This window comes from Manis javanica, chromosome 9 (genome assembly GCF_040802235.1).
Source record: "Manis javanica isolate MJ-LG chromosome 9, MJ_LKY, whole genome shotgun sequence".
NCBI lineage: Eukaryota > Metazoa > Chordata > Mammalia > Pholidota > Manidae > Manis > Manis javanica.
In genome coordinates, this window is record NC_133164.1 from 25,637,045 (window position 1) to 25,643,202 (window position 6,158).

The window sequence follows — 6,158 nt, forward strand, 5'->3', positions numbered from 1 at the left end:
TGAGAGTGGGGGGGGACACTTTCTGCCCAGTGTCTAGTGAATGTCTTGGATTGGCAATATTTGTGGCATGAATCCATGTCAGCAAACAAAGCACTTAAAAAATGACAGTTTGGGTGGTTAGGCAGCTACTTTACTTCCCTTGTAGGGTGAAACAGTATAGAAAAAAAAACATTTTAGATTAAATCTCTTTTTTTTTTTGCAGCATTACACTTTTTTTTTTTTTGGTATTGTTAATGTACAATTACTTGAACATTATGGTTACTAGACTCCCCCTATTATCAAGTCACCCCCACATACCCCATTACAGTCACTGTCCATCAGCATAGTAAGATGCTATAGAATCATTACTTGTCTTCTCTGTATATACTGCCTTTCCTGTGTAGCCCCCCACTACATTATGTGTGCTAATCATAATGCCCCTTTTTCCCCCTTACCCCTCCCTTCCCACCCATCCTTCCCAGTTCCTTTCCTTTGGTAACTGTTAGTCCATTCTTGGGTTCTGTGAGTCTGCTGCTGTTTTGTTCCTTCAGTTTTTTCTTTGTTCTTATACTCCACGGATGAATGAAATAATTTGATACTTGTCTTTCTCTGCCTGGCTTATTTCACTGATCATAACACCCTCTAGCTCCATCCATGTTGTTGCAAATGGTGGGATTTGTTTTCTTCTTATGGCTGAATAATATTCCATTGTGTATATGTACCACATTTTCTTTATCCATTCATCTACTGATGGACACTTAAGTTGCTTCCATATCTTGGCTATTGTAAATAGCCATAAACATAGGGGTGCATATGTCTTTTTCAAACTGGGCTGCTGCATTCTTAGGGTAAATTCCTAGGAGTGGAATTCCTGGGTCAAATGGTATTTCTATTTTGAGTTTTTTGAGGAACTTCCATGCTGCTTTCCACAATGGTTGAACTAGTTTACATTCCCACCAGCAGGGTAGGAGGGTTCCCCTTTCTCTGCATCCTTGCCAACATTTGTTGTTGTTTGTCTTTTGGATGGTGGCCATCCTAACTGGTGTGAGGTGATATCTCATTGTGGTTTTCATTTGCATTTCTCTGATGATTAGTCATGTGGAGCATCTTTTCATATGCCTGTTGGCCATCTGAATTTCTTCTTTGGAGAAGTGTCTGTTCAGCTCGTCTGCCCATTTTTTAATTAGCTTATTTGCTTTCGGTTTGTTGAGGTGCGTGACCTTTTTATATAATTTGAATATCAACCCCTTATTGGATCTGTCATTTATGAATATATTCTCCCATACTGTGGGATGCCTTTTTGTTCTACTGATGGTGTCCTTTGCTGTACAGAAGCTTTTTAGTTTGATATAATTCCACTTGTTCATTTGTGCTTTTGTTTCCTGTGCCCAGGGAGAAATGTTCATGAAGAAGCTGTTCATATTTATGTCCAAGAGATTTTTGCCTATATTTTTTTCTAATAGTTTTATGGTTTCATGACTTACATTCAGGTTTTTGATGCGTTTCTAGTTTACTTTTGTGTATGGGGTTAGACAGTAATCCAGTTTCATTCTCTTACATGTAGCTGTTCAGTTTTGTCAACACCAGCTATTGAAGAGGCTGTTATTTCCCCCATTGTATATCCATGGCCCCTTTATCGTATATTAATTGACCATATATGCTTGGGTTTATATCTGGGCTCTCTGTTCTGTTCCACCGGTCTATGGGTCTGTTCTTGTGCCAGTACCAAATTGTCTTGATTACTGTGGCTTTGTAGTAGATCTTGAAGTCAGGGAGCGTAATTCTCCCTCCTTTATTCTTCATTCTCAGGATTGCTTTGGCTATTTGGGGTCCTTTGTCATTCCATATGAATTTTAGAACTATTTGCTCTAGTTCACTGAAGAATGCTGTAGGTATTTTGATAGGTATTGCACTGAATCTGTAGATTGCTTAAGGCAGGATGGCCATTTTGACAATATTAATTCTTCCTAGCCAAGAGCATGGGATGAATTTCCATTTATTAGTGTCCTCTTTAATTTCTCTAAAGAGTGTCTTATAGTTTTCAAGGTATAGGTCTTTCACTTCCTTGGTTGGGTTTATTCCTAGGTATTTTGCTCTTTTTGATGCAATTGTAAATGGAATTGTTTTCCTGATTTCTCTTTCTGCTAATTCATCGTTAGTGTATAGGAATGCAACAGATTTCTGTGTATTAATTTTCTATCCTGCAACTTTGCTGAATTCAGATATTAGATCTAATAGTTTTGGAGTGGATTCTTTAGGGTTTTTCATGTACAATATCATGTCATCTGCAAATAGAGACACTTTGAGTTCTTCCTTGCCAATCTGGATGCCTTGTATTTCTTTGTGTTGTCTGATTGCCATGGCTAGGACCTCCAGAACTACGTTGAATAAAAGTGGGGAGAGTGGGCATCCTTGTCTTGTTCCCAATCTTAAAGGAAAAGTTTTCAGCTTCTCGCTGTTAAGTATAATGTTGGCTGTGGGTTTGTCATATATGGCCTTTATTATGTTGAGGTACTTGCCCTCTATACCTATTTTGTTGAGAGTTTTTATCCTGAATGGATGTTGAATTTTGTCAAATGCTTTTTCAGCATCTATGGAGATGATCATGTAGTTTTTGTCCTTCTTTTTGTTGATGTAGTGGATGATGTTGATGGATTTTCAAATGTCGAACCATCCTTGCCTCCCTGGGATGAATCCCACTTGATCATGATGGATGATCTTTTTGATGTATTTTTGAATTCTGTTTGCAAATATTTTGTTGACTATTTTTGCATGTATGTTCATCAGGGATATTGGTCTGTAATTTTCTTTTTTTGTGGTGTCTTTGCCTGGTTTTGGTATTAGAGTGATGTTGGCCTTGTAGAATGAGTTTGGGAGTATTCCCACCTCTTCTACCTTTTGGAAAACTTTAAGGAGGATGGGTATTAGGTCTTCACTAAACGTTTGATGAAATTCGGCAGTGAAACCATCTGTTTCAGGGATTTTGTTCTCAGATAGTTTTTTTATTACCAATTCAATGTCTTTGCTGGTAATTGGTCTATTCAGATTTTCTGTTTCTTCCTTGGTCAGTCTTGGAAGTTTGTATTTTTCTAGGAAGTTGCCCATTTCTTCTAGGTTATCCAGTTTGTCACCACATAATTTTTCATAGTATTCTCTCATAATTCTTTGTATTTCTGTGGTGATTTTTCCTTTCTCATTTCTAATTCTGTTTATGTGTGTAGACTCTCTTTTTTTCTTGATAAGTCTGGCTAGGGGTTTATCTATTTTGTTTATTTTCTTGAAGAACCAGCTCCTGCTTTCATTGATTCTTTCTATTGTTTTATTCTTCTCAATTTTATTTATTTCTGCTTTAATCTTTATTATGTGCCTCCTTCTACTGACTTTGGGCCTCATTTGTTCTTCCTTTGGGCTTCATTTGTTCTTCCTTTTCATTAATTGTGAGTTTAGACTATTCATTTGGGATTGTTCTTCTTTCCTGAAGTAGGCCTGTATTGCAATATATTTCCCTTTTAGCATGGCCTTCGCTGCATCCCACAGATTGTGTTTTGTTGAATTATTGCTGTCATTTGTCTCCATATATTGCTTGATCTCTGTTTTTATTTGATCCTTGATGCATTGTACCCTATCTCTGTCTTTTATCCCACATTCTAGACCCAGACCTTAATCTGTAAATTTGGGCCCCATTTATAGAAATCATAGTAACTCTTTACCTTATGTAGTATGGTACCTACTAGCATTGTGTTGCTTTTAATCACAGCATCTCATTTTGACTTTTGATCCTCACCCTGAGATACTTGTAGGACACATGTTAATATTCCCATTTTATATAAGAAGAAATTGGAGTTGATATAGATGACAGAGTGGCTCCAAACCATACAATAAGCAAGTGACAGTATCTTCAAGCCCAGACTTTTGATTCCCACTCCCATGTTTTGATCATATCACAGTTGTTTCTTTCTATCAATGCTTATAGAGAAACATCTCATAAACACATACTGCACAGATAATATTTTTGTTCTGGCATTGTCATACACAGATGACAAATTATTATTTAAAATTAAGCTATTCCAAACTATCTTCTTATATGAAGTCTAATGCTATTTTTGTTGTGATTGCCATCACCATTGCTACTACTCCTTCAAGTCTGTGTTAGTAAATCGATCTCATCCAACTACTCAGAAATTCTAATCCTATAAACTAAGGAAGGACTACACAGACTTTCATATTTTTGATACAAATATTACTTAATTTGGAACCATGTAGAGAGAAAGCCATGAAAATAAATGTTGCATTGTAATGAATCAGAACTGTGAAAATAGTTGAACAATATTAAAGAGTTTTCTTAGAGTCCTTGAATTTAGATTTACATAACAATTTACTCAGAATTTGACACTCATTTCTTGACATGTATCGCTTGGAAACATACCATTATTTTAATTGGTTTCACTAATCCTAGTAACTGTAGAATGCAATTAAGTTATGATTACTCAAATCAGATTCATCTAAAAATGGAAAAAGTTATGAATTTAAAGTCTAAAATGCCAAATTTCATATTCTATCTAAATTCGATAGAACTACTAAATAAATGTTGCCCAAGGAATGTACTAGAGTTATAATTGGGAACTTCCCAAATTTTAGGTTGGTACTACTACAGCAGCTTTCTTTTATCCCCTATAGGAAATGAAAAGATGCTGACGTATTCAGAGTGGCAGATCCATTTTTATTGCTTTATTGTCTGTTTCATATATTTTTAAACTCTAAGATTCATGCCTGCAAGCGTGCTTAGCGAAAAGAAAAAAAAGAATCTACCTGAACTTCTTTCCAAGTTCAACAGATTTGCAGGTTCATTCAGATACATACAATTAACTGCTTGTCCTGCCACCACTCATCTTCCCCCAAAACAAGTCTCCTTTCCTAGAACTTTGATTATTTTTTTTTACAAGGCAAATGCTTGTACATACATTGAAGGGAACGATGAGGCAAGGATTTAACTTAAAAGGCCAAACCTTCTCTTAGTTATCTGCCTAAATTCTTGAAGCCAAGCCTAAACTTTAAGTAGCAAATCAAACAGTAAATAAATTCTGCTAATGGCGATTAGATTGCTAGTTTGGGAGATTAGTATAGGGAGTAATTCTAATTAAACAGAGAGCACCGAAGAGAGTTGAAACGTTTAGGGAGTAAATTTTTTCTCCCATGCCTCATTAGGAATTATAAAATCAGCTTCAATTGTGAGAACAGCCATTCAAAAGACTGCTCTTTTGCTGTAAAGAGGTTGATAACCTTTGTTTTCAAATTTTGCATTCCTTTTTCAGTAGCAAAGAGTATTTTTATTGCCCAAATCCTGTTAAAACCATGCTAAATCACCATGTTCTATTTTAAGTTAACAATAATCTATCTCTCACTTAGGCACAGGAAAAGACTGACTTCAGCCATTATAGCAGAATGTAAGAAAGAACTCACAGATTCTTGCCTCCCGGTGGTTCTTGGGGCTTGGAGGAGTAGATGTCAGGCTGATTCACTGTCTTCAGTGCCTTGCCTTCTGTTCCCAGAGCTCATAGGTCTAGCAGCCTTCTAGGTAAAAAAAAAAATTCATACATAGAAGTTAGGAAGAGAACGGGGGGAGAGTCACTAAGTAATAGATTTGGTCTGCTTTGTGGTCAGTCTTATCAAAGTATAATTGCGTAATTCTTAAGTTAAAAAAAAAGGGTGACCAACTGAGTTTTGCGGCAAGCTAAACTATGGAAATTCAGAGAAAATCTCTGATTTGTTCTGTCCCTTTCTCTACTAATGTAAGCGAGCGAGCCCCAGCTCTACAGCCGTTGCCTTGATTCTTTGCCTTGTGCTGTTTCTGTGGGTATTAAAAACCTGAAGCATTTACAAGGCTGTTGATTATAGTTTACTCATGTTTTAATGTAGTATAATCATGATAGTCGAAAAGCTTAGATGTTGAGAGAGAAAAAAATCACTTTCAATTTTCTAAATAAATTTCTAGGGGATTGCTCTGAGATCAGAAACTACAGGATGCCCCCAACCCCCCCACCTCTGTGGCGTTCCCTGCTCTGAGCATGGCGCAATGAACGCACCAGATTATCACGGCCAGAGGAAGGGCCTGGTGCCTAGTTCTAACTCCCTTTCTCCTTCACTCGGTTACTCCCCGCTCTCGTTTCTTCATGTGGAAC